Source organism: Phalangium opilio, unplaced genomic scaffold (assembly GCF_054372755.1).
Source record: "Phalangium opilio isolate 3A_F unplaced genomic scaffold, DU_Popi_V2 ptg000105l_1, whole genome shotgun sequence".
NCBI lineage: Eukaryota > Metazoa > Arthropoda > Arachnida > Opiliones > Phalangiidae > Phalangium > Phalangium opilio.
This window is the reverse complement of record NW_028324207.1, coordinates 1907663-1927910: the sequence shown is the minus strand read 5'-3', so window position 1 is coordinate 1927910 and position 20248 is coordinate 1907663. Positions and strand designations below refer to the sequence as shown.

General features: G+C 38.3%; 1 protein-coding gene and 1 long non-coding RNA gene across 4 annotated transcripts in view; one reads left to right on the top strand and one right to left on the bottom strand.

Annotated features, from left to right (window-relative positions):
- LOC149625180 (lachesin-like) overlaps window positions 1-20248 on the top strand; it is a 164973-nt gene that overhangs the window by 42936 nt on the left and 101789 nt on the right. The window lies entirely within an intron of this gene.
- The window catches only part of LOC149625181 (uncharacterized), a 44439-nt gene continuing 33516 nt past the window's right edge, over window positions 9326-20248 (bottom strand). Inside the window, exon 2 of the long non-coding RNA XR_016374570.1 lies at window positions 9326-9826. This is a non-coding gene — a long non-coding RNA (uncharacterized LOC149625181). The remainder of the gene's footprint in view (window positions 9827-20248) is intronic.

Sequence of the window (20248 nt, the reverse complement as noted above, 5' to 3'; positions counted from 1 at the left end):
GTTTAATCTAAGGCGACGGAAAAATTTATGACTCTCTATCTCAAAAAGAACAAATAGTTTTAGTTTCGTTTTCTCTCGCACAGCAATGAATTTGATTTTTTTTGCGGAGGGACGGCTGTACCAGCCGCGACCGTCATGTGCCGTCTGTGTGGGGTTGAACTTCATGCATCCCGATTGCGCAAAAACAACCGCGTGGGAAATTCAAAGAGGAAAAATTGACTAATATAACTAATGCCACCCAACTCCGGTTGAATAAAATAAGGCTGGCTCTCAATGCCACCAACTGCATTTGGATACTATAAATGCCAACGCCAGCCAAAGCCACCTGAATCCAACAACAATCCAGTCCCGACCGACTCCCGTATAAGTTTTCGAAATATTTCCACTCCCTTCCGACTCCGTTCCATTTCAGAGATAATGTTCCCAAAGCCACCCAAAGCCAAATTATTTATTTTACCCAACTCCGACCAAAATTGAGGGAGTCCCTTGGCTTTCTATGGAGTTGGAGTTTTCCCAAAGCCTTTGCAGTCCTCTAATACGTTTATAAGATATGCTCCATAAGCATGACACTACCTACTTCGTAATGCTAGAGACTTAACAGCTCGAGCTAGTTCGAGAACGACAAGCGAGAATTGACTACAAGCTGCTTTACAGTCCATCTTCCTATTTAGTCTGTACTAAGCCTACAGCACCTCACCAGGCGAGTCTAAGACGTTTCACTTACGTCACTTCATGATAAGCGCGCTCAGTAACCAGTGACAAACTTATGGAACGTATCTTATATTACGTTATCTATTTTTAATTTCTCTAAAAGAGCAAAATATTTAGCCAATTGAGTTTGTTAATTTAAATGAACTGAGGCATAATTGATTTGGAAAGGAATAATTCAGTAATTATATTGTAAGTAGCATGCATCAAGGAGATTATAATAATAGATTAGGTTTCGTAGTAGTGCAGCGCCTAGATTTTACTGGTAAAATATTAATTTCACTTTCCCAAAATAGAACATAAAAGAGACTGGACTATTGCTAAGGACGGCAATGACTTTGCTGTTTGTTCGAAAAGAGCCTGAAGTAAAATCAGCTTGGACCGAATATTTATTTTTAATTTGTCAATTTAGCAAGAATGTTTTCGTTGAGCGGGCAAAGGTATTTCGTATTAATATGTACACACATACACACTCGCGTGTTTAACTTTACTATATTGATCTTGGGCTAAAATGATTAGTACATCCACGTTGGGTTGAAGCTCGTGGGACCCAAAAAAGCTTCGCTTGCAATGTAAACCCTTATTCCTTTTTCTAATTCCCTTTCAGAGATATATTCTAGAATGATTTACATAATGGCTCTCAATTCGCCAATCCCCTTGTCATATAAAAGAACTTCTTTCAAAATTAAATTAGCCATTATAGAAAATTTATTTTCGAATTCAAAGGAATCAATTTAAATTTAAATTAATCATGCAAATTTTCATTTTGCTAACGTTTTCCCCGCGTTCTCTTCACGTAATAGACCACAACTGTTTAAATTGTAGAGATAAGCTTTTTTATGTAGCGTCTAAAAATACGGTCTTAAGTAGGCCTGTGCGAGTACTCGAATGAAGGCGAGTACTCGACTCGAGACTCGAAAATCAAAATTTTGGGACTTGAAATTTATTTCGAGTCCTTAAAAATCTTCGCTATTGGACTCGACGAGGACTCGAACCGAGACTTGACGCCTTATCAAGTCCAAAAATATATACTTTGTGACCCTGAATTTAGTGGGGTTTAATCGATTTAAAGTTTAGAATAGACAGGTGATTGGACAAAAATTTGCCTGCAGCTAAAGGAGTTAAGCAAACCAGAACCAAAAGTTAAAATTATTGTTACTGCGCGTCATTTTCGTCGTGAGATTTATACTTTGTGAGTAAAATTTATCCTTATTAGAAATTAGTTTATTATAATTCCTGTATTATTAATTATGTAAAATTAAACTAGGTAAATTAAATTAAAGTTAGTATTAATAGAATTAATTTAATTGGACTCGAGTGGGACTTGATATAATTTATCAGGACTCGACACTGGACTTGAAACCTAGTTCTTAAGCTGACTTAAGGACTCGAGGACTCGAGGACTCGATACCAATTAAAAGACTCGACTCGAGATTCTATAAGGGCTTGTTTAAGGACTCGAGACTCGACTCGAACCCCAAAAAACTGGACTCGCACAGGCCTAGTCTTAAGTGATATATGAATAAATTGTCTTAGCAAACGATACTGCGGCCTTACCCCTTTTGAAAAACGGTCTACAAAAGTTGCCTTACTTTCTCTTATTTCTATTTGTTTTTGGTATAAATCAGTAGACCTATTTCTCCGCTGTGTTGTCGCGCATTTTCGCCGCCGAAGTAAAATTAATTGAAGGCCTACATCTCTTAAAAATTTAAAGTAATTAGGCCCTACCAAAACCAAAAATAAAAGAAATGAAGGAAATTTCCGGAAAGTAATGCCGTTATTAATAACCTAGTACTTTATAGTTTTTTTTGTTCGCGACAAGCAGAAAAGGTTGGCGGAAAGAAGAACATCATTTCCGTCGGCTCATAAATTATGCTGACCGGAATTGGAAGACCTTAAGATTCTTTGTTTTCCGCAAAAATAAAGGATTCCTTATCGATGATTACAAGGCCTAGGAAAAAATATATACAAGCAGAAGTGCCTTACTTGAAGAATGGGCTCCGTTGTAAAAAATGCCTAGCTGCCATTCCTTATATGTCAAGCTGATTCAGAAACGTCTTTAAGTCATAGGGTCCAACTTGACCGAAAATAACGACCGAAAACTTTTGTACTTGGCCTTCGACGGCAAGAAATTAGTTGTTCACACACACAAACACATACGACCGATAGATACGTGGGAATGGTGGGACTACTACCGGACTAGATGGAGTGGCGACTCGTAGACAGAAGAACTTAAGCCTTGGTCTTTGTTTTTTACTTGGTGGTATTTTAATTTGGGGAGTGGATTAAAAATTTCCCCTATAAGCCTATTTTGACATAAAAAACGGGGCGTCATCACGAAACGAATTTTGATTGGTTTCTTCAGTGAATCCCGTTAATTTTTTTATCTATATGAAAATATATTTAGAGGAATTTTTTACTTTAACATTAAATCACCAAAATTCAAATGAAACGACGCAGTTATTAAGTTTTTATAACTAAAATTATTACTTCTGAGGTTCACAAAAAATATATATTGAATCATGCCACAGAAAAAGGATGAACTTTAACCTCCACAAAAAGTATATATATTTTTTAAATTGGACTTTTTACAACAGCAAATTTTAAATTTCATATAAATTAAAAAAAAATATTTTAGAAATCAATAAACAACGTTAACAACATTATCACATCGTTAACCTCCCTAAAATTATGAAGATCACGTATGTTCTTCTTATCTTTATTTTATCGACTTCTAGTACGACCAAATTTAATATCACATGCCAATATCACTTTCTCTCGATATCCCCATAGAGAAGAAAATAAGGCCATTGTCTACAATATACAAAAAAAGTTGGACCCTAACGGTTATAGTTTTCCACCATTTTTTGAGGGTTCAGCAGGTTATGGTTCCCCTATCGAAACTATAGATATTTTCAGATGTGTACGGAGACAATTTTCTAAAAACACATCGTTAGATAGGGCTTCAAAGTTACCAGGCCACCAAAACTTGGTCCTTAAGTTTGCCTTAAATTGCAATATCGGTTTCAACGCGCTGAACCTTCTAAAACGCTTTCAGCCAACTTGTTTTCTTGGTCCTACATTCTTTGAGAGGGGTGCATTGATTTATCCAAGAATATAGTCTCATCTTAAAGGGACGAATTATAGTTTTTATCCAAGATGAGTTCCTACCGCGTACGAAGGCACGCGATACGTTATTTAAACCGCCTTTCATATACTCAGACCCCTACTTTACTTCTACTAAACTCTAAGACTAAAAATGTTGGGATTCTAAGAGGAAAATCTTGGGCATTACCGGCCAATGTAAACCTTTTATTATTTATATCTTTAGCCGTATACTATAAGACTGAGGTACCTTATAATGTTAGAAGTCGAAAAGTGTTTCTGGACCATATATTTTGATTAGAGCTTGAAGGTGTTCCCCCATAACACCGTCCGCATTTGGACGAACTATTTTAGTTTTTCGAAGAAGATGCACGAGTCCAGCATGGATAACATATATATAGGGGATTGGAAAACTGGGTGCTTGCATACGACATAAAAATATACATGTCGGTATGCAATGTAACGGTATGCAATTTCAGCGAAATTAAGATTAGTATATCTTCTAAATTTCATTTCAGTGAACTTACTGTTAAAAGCTAGGTGAGCTATGGGTCTCTTAAAGCGTCTATATTTTTCTGTTTCCGTTATATCAAGGTCACTTTCAAGAAATTAATTCTTTAATTTCAAAATATACTATTAAAATGGTAGGCGGGGAAGTTAAAGTGTAAATTTGTTCAGAAAAATTATTTCGTCTTTGCTAGTCCTCTTTAGTCTTATCAAGTCCGTGGAAAAGACAGCAGACGAAAAAAACATTTTGAGCATAAACTTATTTACGGACATACAGAAGCACCGGTAACTCACAATATTCACAAACGACAATAGTGGTCGTAACAGATGATAAACGACTTCGAACATAACCAACAAAAAAATCCTTATAGTTCTGCGCAAACGCGCTGTGTAACATTATGAAAAATAATGTGGTGCCATCTATAATGTTGTAGAATAACTACCCATTATTATGAAACTTACAATAGTAAGATTCGTATTATCTATTCTGATCAGCAAATGTCCATAATACGAGGAATTCATACAGCTACGTGGAATGATTGCGCCCCCATATTTCCTATGTTAATTTCTACTCGGGTTTTATGGGACGGCTTGAGTAAATACGTCATGCCGCATAATTCTGACGTCTTTTCAACTGTAATTTCAATGGTTAGTAGCAACGCGGGGATAGGTGCTCGCGCTAGGAGATGGACAAATTGCGAGGTATAATTAGTCTCTAGCTCTTTCAAAAAATCCGCCTAGATACGTTGAGAAAATGACTACAATAAGATTCCTATTAGCTGCATATATACCTGGTGAAAGATATTAAAATTGACTAATTTAAAACAATAGGTTCCCGGTGGTTATAAAAGTTTCATGGTGTGAAAGATTTCCATGGTTAATTGGTCGAAACGATTGACCCATTAAAACTTTCCAATTATACTCAGTGTAGCATAAATATCAAATAAATCGCTACTACTATTTTATGTATATATACAAATGATAACCAAGTAAGGGTCCTTTAATATATTCAAGTATGAATAAGTGCCCAACGTTGCGCAACCTACAACAAAAACAACAGGCAAAAAAAGATAGTCCAATTCAAGCGGGCCAATTAGCTACGTGAGATAACTTGATAAGAACTTTAGTCTCCTTATATAATTCCGAAACCACTTAACTTTGAATGAAATAAAGGGTTAGATACAATGTAACGCTGTTATAAGTGAAAGCGGAGGTAGAGATCAAAGGGATTGGCACAAAGGATCTAGCGTCATAAAAACAATTAGCTAGTATTTACTCGAAAATTAATATTACATACAAGAATGGCTTTCTCTAGGGGCTTTGCAAGTACAATCATTAATAGGCGACCCTCTTATCATTAAGCGAGAAAGAAAAACAATACCAAATTACACTCGGTCTGTAACGGAAATAATTACGACTTATTAACTTAATACAAGCGGATTAACAAAAGTAGTATGAAAAGAACAAGTACAACGCTTCGAAACTAGATCTTAGTACTTAATAAATTGGACAGCAGTCGCAAATTGGTTTAATAGAGGCTACCTCAACTGCGCATCTCCAAATTGCAATGGTGGGAGCTTTAAGATTTTTACTGCGTTTCTCCAAATTGCAATGGTGGGAGCTTTAAGATTTCTACTGCGCATCTCCAAATTGCAATGGTGGGAGCTTTAAGATTTCTACTGCGCATCTCCAAATTGCAATGGTGGGAGCTTTAAGATTTCTACTGCGCATCTCCGAATTGCAATGGTGGGAGCTTTAAGATTTCTACTGCGCATCTCCGAATTGCAATGGTGGGAGCTTTAAGATTTCTACTGCGCATCTCCAAATTGCAATGGTACGAGCTTTAAGATTTCTACTGCGCATCTCCAAATTGCAATGGTACGAGCTTTAAGATTTCTACTGCGCATCTCCGAATTGCAATAGTGGGAGCTTTAAGATTTCTACTGCGCATCTCCAAATTGCAATGGTACGAGCTTTAAGATTTCTACTGCGCATCTCCAAATTGCAATGGTGGGAGCTTTAAGATTTCTACTGCGCATCTCTTAATTGCAATGGGAACTTTGTGATTTCTACTGCGCATTTCCGAATTGAAATAGCAGCTTTAAGATGTCTACTGCGCATCTCCGAATTGCAATGCGAACTTTAAGATTTCTACAGCGCAACTCGAAAATGCGTTGGGAGCAGGCTGAGAAATAAGATAGTGGCCCTGGACAAATGTCCACTTAAAAAGTTCCTGGGATAGTTTAAAAATTAAATGCTCGGGGGTCTACTGGCCTTGTGGCCACTTCACCCATTTTAAGTCGCCAGTGTCCATTTAAGTGCTTGTACTCTGGGCACATATGTTGATCTCCGTCTGGTTGGAAGTTTTAAAGATCTCTACCGCGCAACTCGGAAACGAACCGCGCGTCCGCTCATTGGTCCAGACTACAAAATCACGAGGCACACCCGAGCGTTGAAGAAAATAATTATGGGACTCATTTTGTTTTAAACTTATTTATATTATGTTATTTTTCATCGTATTTTTTCGAACCATCTAACTCTCATTTTGAACAAAACAAAACAAGAAAAAAACTCGTTTCCTGATAACGCCAAAATCCATTAAGTGACCTTTTTGGTAATACCACACGTAAAAAGAACAAAATAACTAACACTATTTCTCTCTCTTTTTTTTCTGTAGTCTTAATCGAGGAATATCGCGAATTAGAAGTTGGAAAAGCTTTCTTCCTAATTAAATTAGTAAAAGTATAGCGGCGGTGGAAGTTTGAGATTAAAACAAATTTCCCTACAGAAAGAATTAAATTAAAATTCCCGCCAAGAGAGTATTATTTTAATTTGCTAGAAATTTCTACGAGATTTACGTAATTAGTCTCGTTTTCCAATTCCTCATTAAAGTCCATATGAAATATAATTCTTATAAGTTTCACGGTCTACATCTTAGCTACGTCACTTATGGCAGGACTATAGATAATCAACCTCTACGAAATATTTATGACTTAGTGTTGCCAGGTCGTTTGTGAGTCAAACGACAGCAGAGAGAAAAGCCATACCAATTTAGTTTGACTAACGTAGCTCAAAAAACGGTCTGACAACCCTGCGCTGAAGTTTAAGCTGAGATAGAGGGTAGGAAATTTCTCTAGCCCCTTGAGTGAGAACTAAGGGTTTCTGATAACTTATTAGGCCTAATGCAAAAGGCAAAGGAAACTGCGCCTGCTTGCGCGTGAACTTTAAATCCCAGGACGCTTACATAGAAATATAATTTTAATTCGATGAAATTGAAACTAGGTCAACAGCAAATAAGAAAATTTTAACCATTTGCATAGTAAGGGTTTGAGATTTTAGAAGGTCCCCAGTGTAAACTTTCCAAAGCAGTTTATTCGATTTCGAGATATCTTCCTGAACATTTAGTTCTCTTACGTTTCGTATGCTAAAAGAATGTTTGTCGCTTTCAGGTTCTTAGCTTATACCAGAAGTAATGGAGACTAAAAGTACTGAGCTAATCAAATTCTTCACTTGGCGAAAGTAAATATTCTTGATAACACACCAACGGTTGGCCCTCTGGTAGCGGTTTCTGAATTTTCCCTCCAAAACGTGAGACGCTCATGGCGGTAGACAGCCGAACTAGATTCAAGCACCCGCGTCCGTGTTCCGCGGCTTCAGGTTGAGGGGAAGGGGGTAGAAAATGTTTTGGAACTCTATCAATTTTTTCTCTCTAGCGTAGGCGCGATGGAAGCGGCATAAAATCCTCAAATTTGTTCACTGGTGCCAGATCTACTACCAATGCTAGAGCTCTTTACTTCTAGTCTCATCTTACTTCTGCTTATACGTTTCCATAAAGTACAAATAGCTCCAAATGGATTCCTGAGAGATAATTGCTTTTACAGTGTTTGGTTAAATATTATATTAACCTTAAGTTTTGCGAAAAGTTTCAAATTCAATTAACTGACTTAACTTTAAGATTATTCTAATATGAATTAATTAGTTCAGTTTCTTGCAGAAGTTTTCCCAGAGAAAATACTTCATCTTTAGACACAACTAGCTGTTACCCGTGGCGTCGCTCGCGTGCAATAAGAACTTCCATCAAAATGATATAAAGATTGGGTAGATTTTCCTGAATACTAATATTTTTGTAGCACCCTAGGAGCGAAAGCACTCGGCGTTGCCCGTCGGGACATTTTTTATTACTTTTCATGCCGACATTATTCCATAAAGAAGGGTTTTTAAATTTCTGGCCGCCATTTAAAAAGATGCCGACAAATCGAACCCAAATGACCATTCAGCCCGTCTATAGGTTAAAGGAAACCAGTGTACTAAATATTTGTGAAATTGGTTGAAACGCGCGGACTTTGTTACATAGAGAAGATTTTTTTACATTTCTGGGCCATTTAATATGGCGGCGGATTGAAAAAACTATTTCTTAGTACGCGCCTACTACTTACGAGTAACGTTCCTGCAAATTTTCAGCCTTCTAGGGCAAGCGGTTTGGGCTGGGCGTTGATTATCAGTCAGTCTGTCAGTCAGGACTTGGCTACACAACAACGATTCTAGCTTTAAGCTGGTTCATGTTATTAAAAATATTTGAACATAGTTTTATTCTCTGGTATCATACTTCATAGCGAAAATTCGTCTGCTAAAGAAAAATTAACCAAAATATCTTGAAGGCATGCATGACTTCCGTATGTTTTAACCAAGTAGGTTAATACATACCTTTGCCATCAGAATTATATAATAACTAGCCGTTACCCGCGGCGTCGCTCGCGTGTAATAAGAACTTCCATCTAAAATGATATAAAGAATGTGTAGATTTTACTGATGACTAATATTTTTGTGGCACCCTAGAAGCGAATGCACTCGGCACAGTCCGTCAGCCCGTCGGGATATTTTTTATTACTTTTCAGGCGGACATTAAGGGTTTTTAAGTTTTTGGCCGCCATTTAAAAAGATGGCAACAAATCGAACCCAAAATACCACATTCAGCCCGTCTATAGGTTTAAGGAAACCATTGTACTAAATATTTGTGAAATCGGTTGGAACGCGCGGACTTTATTGCATAGAGAATATTTTTTACATTTCTGGGCGCCATTTTAAAAGATGGCGAAAAATCGAACCCGAAAGACCATTCACCCCGTCTTAAGGTTAAAGCAAACCAGTGTACTAAATATTTGTGAAATCGGTTGAAACGCGCGTACTTAATTGCATAGAGAAGATTTTTTACATTTCTGGGCGCCATTTTTTAAGATGGCGGCGGATTGGAAAAATCTTTCTTAGTACGCGCCTACTACTTATGAGTAACGTTCCTGCAAATTTTCAGCCTTCTAGGGCAAGCGGTTTGGGCTGGGCGTTGATTATCTGTCAGTCTGTCAGTCAGTCAGTCAGTCAGTCAGTCAGTCAGGACTTTGATTTATATAGATATAGATTATTACATATTTCCGTAATTGAATCTTATCTGTATAGCGTGTTGGACGTAGCTATATCCCCCGAAGAGTTGTCGGACCTTAGAAGTTTTAATCTGAAAAGGAGAGAACTCAGGGAAAAATCGATTTGGCTATGAGGGAACAAGCCGCTTTCCTATTAGGAATAGATTTCATAGTCTAACGATCACCCCGAACCCAAATTCTGCAATTAGCATTTTGAGAGGCAAGCTTCGTTTAAAATAGCCAAGATAATAAGACATGTACCAAACTATTTTCCGGTTCGATTAAAGGATCATTCCGTGTTCCGTGTACATTATATGTAGAATACAATTACTTTCACGCGTTATCAATTTCGTTGCATTTTATTATGAAGTTTGTATTTCTAACGAGAATAAATATCCATTCAGACTACACTAAAATCTTACGCTTACGTCGGTGAAGTCGCTTTGCTTGTTTAATCATGCTATGTTCACACTTGCACAGGAGTCGGTTGACAACTCGTTTGCACAACTAGTTTTGAAACAGACTTTATTATTAGTTCGAAGCGATTTCAGCAGCCTCGGTTCACGCATTAAGACGCTTCTGTTGGTGTTTTCTGCTAAGGCCCGGTGAAAATAACCTTACCAAATGAGTGCACGTTTCAGATATTGCAATTTTTCTTGAATTATTTATATTTATTTAATCCTTAATCACGATTTAATTCAATCAACTGATTTTACTGTTAATCGATCTATTCCATCCAAATTAATGAAAAAATTACATATCAACGCTTTTTCAAGAACAATTTCATTTTCCGAAATTAATTATTTTGAAGAGATTTAGTTTCGAGGTGCAAAAACTTGTAGAGGAAGCACCAGCCCAAGCACCAGCCCAAGTACCAGTACACGTACAAATACAAGTACCAGTACACGTACAAATACAAGTACCAGTACACGTACAAATACAAGTACCAGTACACGTACAAATACAAGTACCAGTACACGTACAAATACAAGTACCAGTACACGTACAAATACAAGTACCAGTACACGTACAAATACAAGTACCAGTACACGTACAAATACAAGTACCAGTACACGTACAAATACAAGTACCAGTACACGTACAAATACAAGTACCAGTACACGTACAAATACAAGTACCAGTACACGTACAAATACAAGTACCAGTACACGTACAAATACAAGTACCAGTACACGTACAAATACAAGTACCAGTACACGTACAAATAAAAGTACCAGTACACGTACAAATATAAGTACCAGTGTAGAATACCCCTGAAAACTATAAAATAGCTTCCAAAGCCGCTTCAAGTTGGTTCGCGAAGAAACTTCAAGAAACCGCGTTTGTAATTAGCTACTCGAATATCAGTTTTGTTCACACTTAACTTTGCAAGCGTTTTGAATCGCTTCGAACCTGTTTCTCATGTAAGTGTGAACATGGCACGTGTCAACGACTACGTAAAAGATCCGCCGGTAATGTTTTGAAAATTTTCAGTTTCGTCGGGCAGTGTCGAGATGGCACCACCTTATTAGCGCCTTTTCTTTAGCCATAGCTCACTCGATCATGCCTTACTGATATGAAAAGTTTAAGGATTCTTGGAGGTATTATTATCATATTATTTTTGGCAACCAAATTAGCATTAATCATGAAGCGAGCTAAGAGGAATACGTTGTTTACTTCCCCCTTCACGCCTACCTTTAAACAGAATACTTTCAAATTAATTAATTTATTGAAATAGACCTTGATATACCTTAGTAAAAACAGATCCTTTACTTCCCCCCACGCGATGGTAACATTCCAAACATTTCAACCAGTGTTTAATTAGTTTCTGACTGCAAAATTTCTAATGTCCTATAGAGCTATTTCAGAGGGGGTAATGGCTACGTCACCAATGCTATTTGCCCATAGAGAAACCCTCACAAAATGGCCGCCCTCTACACTCAAAGGCAGGCCCAATTTTCGTAGCAGACGAAATTTTTCCCCCACTGAAATAGCTCTATAGTCGGGAGTTGACATTGATAAAATACATTTCATGACGTTATCAAATTATTAAAATTATAATTATTCATTCCTTACACAACATAACATCCTTGGACGCAAAATGATTAATAGCTTATATCCCAATCATAAATAATCAACGCGTAAAATCTAATTAATAAATAAAAATTAGTTTGGATCAAATTACAAAATGCTTAACGCTTCAAGAAAGTTTCCAATAAACCAACCAATTTTCGCTGTGACCCCTATTTCATGACCTTTCCACTCCCCTCTCTCTCTCCTTCCCCACCAAGCGTTTCGATACAACGAAACGATTATTGATTTCGCCCCCAAGAAATTAACCCCCCACCTATATCGTCTAGAGGATCGTAGCCTAAAACTTAAAGGGGAGCAGCATGCATTTTCGTACACAGCGAGAGCTGTTTAGATAATCTATATTTATCGACGTTAATTGCTAATCGTGTTCCGAAGCGATTAAGAGTGTGATTATAAGGCGCTAGTCTCGCCCTAGAAAGATTCCTTTACACCCTTCGTTATATTCCTTTATTAACACCAATATAACAATGGTGGGTAGAAAGGATTTAAACGCAATTTGTAACACCACCAAAATGCGCGTCTAAATGATTAGAATTCTTACCGCCAGAATTATTTATTCAGGGTATTTCTGATAACTCTGCCATAAATTAAAGGGCGTGTTCTTTGCGCTAAACCAGAAGGAGATAACAGAAGAGGGATGACACTCTGAATCCTCTCAATACTTTAGTTATTTAACATGATTCTTCCCAGGCTCATGCACCTTTTTGTTTGCTCTCATGCTCATGAAATTTCAGATGGGCATCGAACCGTGCTGTTATGAATTCTATAACTGTTTGGTACCATGGAGAACGGTGAATATTTACTTCAGTCCGACTCATACCCCAGTGTAGAGCCCCTCCCTCCAACACTTTAAATTATCTCATTGGCTCACTTAAACTACGTTTTGATGACGTTGCTGACGGGGACGGCGAAAAATACGTATTTCTTTTTACCTCTGTCGCTATGACCCGCCTCTTCTTTCATACCCCTTCGTCCCGTGGAAGGGGGTCCGGGACTTTGACGCGCGCCCACATTACTCTGTTCTCCATTCCTACTTCTATAATTAAATATATCCCTGTTGGTACTAAATCCCCAGCAAACAACCCACGACGTTTTTTTCTATGAACGTTATTGAACCTTTGTCTAAATGGGTAGAAGTGTATAAATATATCTTAATATATATTTAGATGAACAACTAAGTATAATTCAATTAATTATGAAAATTGTCTAGCATGTTTAAGAATTAAAAGTGTCCGGTGTGTCTATAAACGGAAATGATTAAATATATGCATGTATGGAAATGGGCTCTTTCGTTAATGGGGGCCTCCATTTAATTATCACTCGACTGGTAATTAGTACCGAATATAAGCAACAAGGTTAGTGATTCCACTAATGAGAGGAGGGGGACGAAAGAGGGGTAGAGATGGGGACAAACTTAGTCGAGAAATTCCCGATCTGAATATATATACGTCCAGTTCCGAGGATTAGGAACCGTATCGAAACTATATACGCAACTGCGTAAGACCCGTGAGAACAAATGGAGCAAGGATTGGAGAACAAGGAAGAGGTTGCCGAAGTGCAATTCCTAATAATTTCTTCGGACAGTTTGGGGCAGAGAAAATAGTTTCGAAAAGGGCTATTATCAAAAGGGTTAACTTCCTTTATGACGTCACGATTGTAAATGACAACCAATCAGAGACAACCGGAAATGAAAGGTGAACCAAAATGGTCCCATTTTTCAAGATGGCGTACGATTGAAACCCAAATTGCCACAACGTCGCTCCATATTATAAAGAAACGTTATTCCAAATTTAGACTTCATTTCTTGAGATTTTACAAGAGTTATAAAGTCAGAAACACATATCTACACTCTGAAAAAGGTTTCATATCACTAAAACATTAAAAGCTAATCAAATTATAATTTTTACGACAAATAATATAAGCCTAACCGCGTATAAAAAATATTTACACTTGTTACTGGATTCCGCAATCCTCGCATCAGGATATCTACTAATCTTGCGTTCCACAGTAAGCTTTGAGAAACGTCTATAGTAGTTAGCTTCGGGAGCAAGTGGATATTATCTACTAAAGATTTCATACGTCTAAACAGATTGGCAATACAGCCTAATTAGGAATCGATAATGCTTCCGCAATCGAAATGAGAAGACAGACAGTAGCTTGGATTTCACTCTCTCGAACCTCACTCGCTTTCTAAGTCCAACCCAACCCAACCAACCAACTTTTCTCCAGTCGACCAACTTAACGGCGAAAATCTATATCCGTTAATATGTATCGGGAATGGCTGGCGTAACGGGTCAGAGAATTGACTTTGTCTAAATCCTAGTTCGCACCAATCAACTTATAAACAAACATACGTATGCAGAGGTCATGAACTTTGCGAACATGTTTTGTGACTTCAAGAATTGGGTAGTATCAGAAGTACATATTAATTCCCTTTTAGAAGAGTGTACCACAAACCGGGATAATTGTAACGTGATTCTTCCCAACATCATTTTACATTTGGAGCAAGGTTACTAAACCGAATCACATACGCGATAAATAGTTCCCTCATCATTACTCTATTAGCACTTAACTATTTACCAAGGCGCGCTTGTGGATTTTGTCCCACGTCAAGACATTCAAGGTTTATGGGTTGATTGCTGAGGATTTAGTACATACCAAACAGTTATAGAATTCACCCTACCACGGTGCAATGCCCATCTGAAGTTTGATGAACAGGAGAGCAAACTAAAAGGTGCTTGAACCTAGGAAGAATCATGTTACATAACTAATGTATTAAGAGGATACAGTGTCCCATTCTGGTAACATAAAGCGTTAAACTAATGTCTATTTCCTGTTGAATACAAATGCAAAATCGTCAAAGCTATGCACGAACCGGTAATTGGAAAAGGTATTAACAATAGGTTTAAAGTCTTCAGTTTGTATGATTAAAACCATGTTGAGATTTATGGGTTAAACAGCGTCAGTGAACTATCATCACCTATTCAAGCTGTAAGAGGAGGAAGTCTATACGGTAGTAACCAGAAAGCTTTCGACTTATCTTCAATTTGCGAGCTTATTAATAAATGCCTTCTGAAAATTATCAAAGTGCGAACAAGATACAATCGGACAAGGAAATATCTTATAGGATCGGAACGGAGGACCAGTATACTACAAGCATGCAGTCAAGGAGAGTATGGCCCACATTCCAAGAATTGCCTTTCCAATGTATTTTAATGGTAGCGCGCGTGGTTGAAGCGTATCCCTTAGTGGCCCAGGAAACTATACAGAGATGATGGTTTGAAACCAGCTGTTGTCTCAGCGTGCCGAGAGAACTTGCCATTCCTCAATCAATAGCGTAAATAGATCGAGCTCTTCAGCGCGCCCACGCCACGGTGAAACACCTTCCCAAGATTGCTTCAACTTACGTTACGTGATGAAGCGAAAAAAATATATTTAAGCTATACCCACGTCGCTACTCATTTTGTTTTTACAGTCCATTTTATTCATCACCGATCCATTTTTGACGTTCACGATATGTTTAACTTTAAAGGAACGGTGAATTGGTAAGCCTTGGTCAAAACAAAAACCTACTAACACGTTTCATCAATTCTCATTGGCTAATTTCCATACATAGAACTTTGATTAACTTTTAAATATGGCAAAATTGGGACAAGTTCGCGCGTATATATTTCTGACCACCGTGACCCATGTACACATCACCCAATCATTGAAGACATATGGAATGTTACATACAATACTACTGCCCTACGAATTCTCATTGGCTAATTTCCATACATAGAACTTCGATTAACTTTTAAATATGACAAAATTGGGACTTCCCAAAGTTCAAAGTTCGTGCGTATATATTTCTGACCACCGTGACCCATGTACACTTCACCCAATCATTGAATACAAATACTATACTACTGTCCTATGAACCAACCCCAATGGAGTTTATGTCGATAGCGACGGCTGTAAAACACAAGCTAGCTCGATGAAGGTACAGGCGAAGATAAGGAGGCTAATTTAAAATCGAGAGTCGGAACGCCTTGGTCCTGTCAACCTAACCCCGACACTGAAATGTCCTCTCTTTAATTGGAATATCATTTGCCCGAACTCCAAGTCGGGAAATCACGAAAACCCCCCATGAAATATTTAAACCAAATACAGATTCGTTCGTTGGTTTAGAAACGAGAATCGACCATTAAATATCTTGTTGGAGTATTTTAAAATATAGTTCCAGTGGTGATGTTAAAAGAGTACCCGAATATTTTAATGGCTTGAAAGTAGTTGGATCTTTTGGGCTATAGTCGTAGATGATTCTATTACTCTATGCGCATTTATACTGTGCCAATACAGGTACATATTTGATATGGGGGTTTTTCTTTCTAAATATGATAGAAAACCATATATGAAGTAAACAGCGATAAATCTCCGAAACGACGCGCCATTTATTGTCTCAATTTAAGGGGGTCAAGAAGGAAGAGTCTCATTTCCTTCGGACCTTAGTGACCAAAACACCTGTCGCCTTAGCAACTTTCCCCAAAACAAAAACATCTTCCTTAATATAGCAGTGTAGAAAACCTATTATGGGTACGTTAGGGAGTTTAAGTAGGCTAGAAGATGGATTTATAATTGCGTAATGTTTAGGAGCTGGGAGAAACTCAACTTTCAAACAAAGATGTAATTTTGCCTGGCATGCCGGCGATACTGTAGGGTAGCAGCAATACGGGATAAACCCCTCCTACCAAACGTCAGAGCTCCGCTTACCCAATCATATTTACTCCCTCACGAGCCTTCTACTTTACAAAATCCTCCACCATGTAGATGTAAATGGGAGGAGCCTTCTGAAGTCCCGCCTCTTTCACGTTTTCCCTATATCAGAGTACTTTAGGGTTACGGATATGGTTATATATACAGGGTGTTTCTGAAAAGTCCATCACAAATTAAGGGGCGTGTTTATGGGACCAAACTGAGCGGAAAGTACCAAAGAACATGGGGTGTACAACATTTTGTTACGGAGATATGGCCTTCCAAACATTCGCCCCTAAAACAAGGAAATATCCAAAAATGAGGAGTAACACTTAAGACCGACTAACCAGCTTGTTTAAAATTACTAGACAATTTCAATAGCCTTTAATCGAACAATTGATTTCTACCTTTACTAATCAGAAGCGTATAAATGAGTAGAAGTATGCCTACGGTGGTAATGTAAAATTAATCCCAAGTGACATGATGTTTCAAGATCTTCCCAGCACCAAGTAAAATGGTTCTGATTGAAGGGACTTTTATTAGCACAGCGTAAACAACGTTATTTTCAGGAATTAGTCCAAATGTCCACGGGCGGCATTACAAAAACGAGGCAGTCTTTCGAATGATACTTGGATATGTTGGAAGATCCCTGGCTTGTTCCTGATGTCTCAAAACGTAACAAGCTACGCAAGTCTTCATCATCACGGACAACACTCTTGTACGTTAGGTATGACCTTGAGAAAACCTAAAAGATAGACATCTCGAATGTATTTGAAAAACCCATCTCCAATTAAGGGGCGTGTTGTTTGTTTCAAACAGAGTAAACTCGCCCTGAGAACAATTACAATGCAGAGCCACGTTTCGGCGTTAATGGCGCACAAAGGTGGTCCCAAACAAAAGAACAAACTTTAATTTGTTTCGTTCAGTAAGTATTTCATGTGTCATAGATAAAACGCCATGATTAATGCACAAAGAAAATGTATTTATTGACAAGTTTTCGGACCGCGATGCTGAAATGTGGTGGTGCACCATCGTGCATGAACCACATTCTGTTTATTAAACCTAAGGGTACGTCTTCGAGTAGTTCTGGTAAATCGTCCCGTAAGAACTACAAGTAAGCCACACCGTTTAACCTGGGCTCTAGGAAATATGGCCCAATTAAATTGTCACCCACAATACTACACCACACGTTTAAGCTGAATTGTACTTTGTGAATTCTAACGCAAGTTGCGTGTGGTTTTTTCTTAATCAGCAACCCAATTGGCGGCTGCTTGTTTTTGGATCGTCCTCGAAAATAGTGAGAACTTCGCCTATTCTTAAAAAACAGAGCACTAAAACAGAGCACTATGTTTTTTAAGAAAGGAATAAAAGAGGTTTCACGTACATGTGTTTGTTTTATTAAACTCATAATTCAACGAAGTCTGTTACAATGCCTTTCTTCACAAATGCCGAATATGCGGATATGCACCTAATGTATGGACTAGCCGAGGGGAATGCCGCTGCAGCTGTACGCTTGTATCAGGAAAGATTTCCGCAGAGGCGACTACCAAATCGACTGACGTTCGAGGCTGTGGACAGACGTTTGAGGCAAGATGGACGAATCCAACCGGCTGGACCTCAACCTAGAGCGAGAGCCATCCCAGAGGCCGTAGAAGACGAAGTTCTCACCATTTTCGAGGACGAGCCTGAATCAAGTACCCGCCAAGTTGGTCGCCGATTAGGCGTAAACCACACGCTCGTGTGGAAAATCCTCAGAAGCCACCAGTTTCATCCTTTCCATTTTCAAAAAGTTCAAGGTTTGAATCCAGCGGACTACCCGCGACGCACGGCGTTTTGTCAGTGGTTTCTGGCTAAAGTAAACGATATCGATTTCCCACGGGATTTGTTGGTTACTGACGAAGCTAACTTTTCACGGGATGGTATTATTAACTTACATAATAAACATCAATGGTCCCAGCAAAACCCCCACGCAACTTGCGTTAGAAGTCACCAAGTACAATTCAGTTTAAACGTGTGGTGTGGTATTGTGGGTGACAATTTCATTGGGCCATATTTCCTAGAGCCCAGGTTAAACGGTGTGGCTTACTTGCAGTTCTTACGGGACGATTTACCGGAACTACTCGAAGACGTACCCTTAGGTTTGGTAAACAGAATGTGGTTCATGCACGATGGTGCACCACCACATTTCAGCATCGCGGTCCGAAATTATCTTAACGCGACCTTCCCTTTGCGGTGGTTAGGTCGAGGTGGACCTGTGGAGTGGCCTGCTCGATCACCCGATCTGAACCCTTGTGATTTCTTTCTTTGGGGCCACCTGAAAGACTTAGTTTATCAGACTGAAGTGCCCGATGTTGAAGAGCTACGTCGACGAATAATTCACGGCTGTCAAACAATTCGCGAAACTCCAGGCATTTTTCAACGTGTAAGGGAATCATTTGTAAGACGTGCTAATGTGTGCCTTAACGCGGGTGGTGAACACTTTGAACAATTTTTGTAACTAGTTGCAATTAAATGTTAAAACTTGTCAATAAATTCATTTTCTTCGTGCATTAATCATGGCGTTTTATCTATGACACATGAAACACTTACTGAACGAAACAAATTAAAGTTTGTTCTTGTTTTTGGGACCACCTTTGTGGGCCATTAACGCCGAAACCTGGCTCTGCATTGTAATTGTTCTCTGGGCGAGTTTACTCTGTTGGAAACAAACAACACGCCCCTTAATTGGAGATGTCTATCTTTTAGGTTTTCTCAAGGTCATACCTTACGTACAAGAGTGTTGTCCGTGATGATGAAGACTTGCGTAGCTTGTTACGTTTTGAGACATCAGGAACAAGCCAGGGATCTTCCAACATATCCAAGTATCATTCGAAAGACTGCCTCGTTTTTGTAATGCCGCCCGTGGACATTTGGACTAATTCCTGAAAATAACGTTGTTTACGCTGTGCTAATAAAAGTCCCTTCAATCAGAACCATTTTACTTGGTGCTGGGAAGATCTTGAAACATCATGTCACTTGGGATTAATTTTACATTACCACCGTAGGCATACTTCTACTCATTTATACGCTTCTGATTAGTAAAGGTAGAAATCAATTGTTCGATTAAAGGCTATTGAAATTGTCTAGTAATTTTAAACAAGCTGGTTAGTCGGTCTTAAGTGTTACTCCTCATTTTTGGATATTTCCTTGTTTTAGGGGCGAATGTTTGGAAGGCCATATCTCCGTAACAAAATGTTGTACACCCCATGTTCTTTGGTACTTTCCGCTCAGTTTGGTCCCATAAACACGCCCCTTAATTTGTGATGGACTTTTCAGAAACACCCTGTATATAAAATAGACCCTTCTACAATTAAAAAGGGCCAAAACGTATCAGAAAATCGAAAGACACAGTTTGCTTAACCGTCCAATATCGAAAATATCCCAGAAAAATAAAAGAAAAGGTTATAAAATATCTTCCTTTCGCAAACGAAAAAGAAGATGAACAATAAAAAGTCGAATCAAACGATCGGATCACGTATAACTATAAAAGAAAACGAGGACAACAATTGGTCCCGAGCGAGACAAAATCGGATATTTCTTTTAAGTCTTTCAGGCTTCCGTATAACGTGGGGAAAACGTTTGAAAACCACAACGAAAAAGTTTCCCAAGTAGTGTATAAGACATTGGTCAAACACCGCGGGCGACAC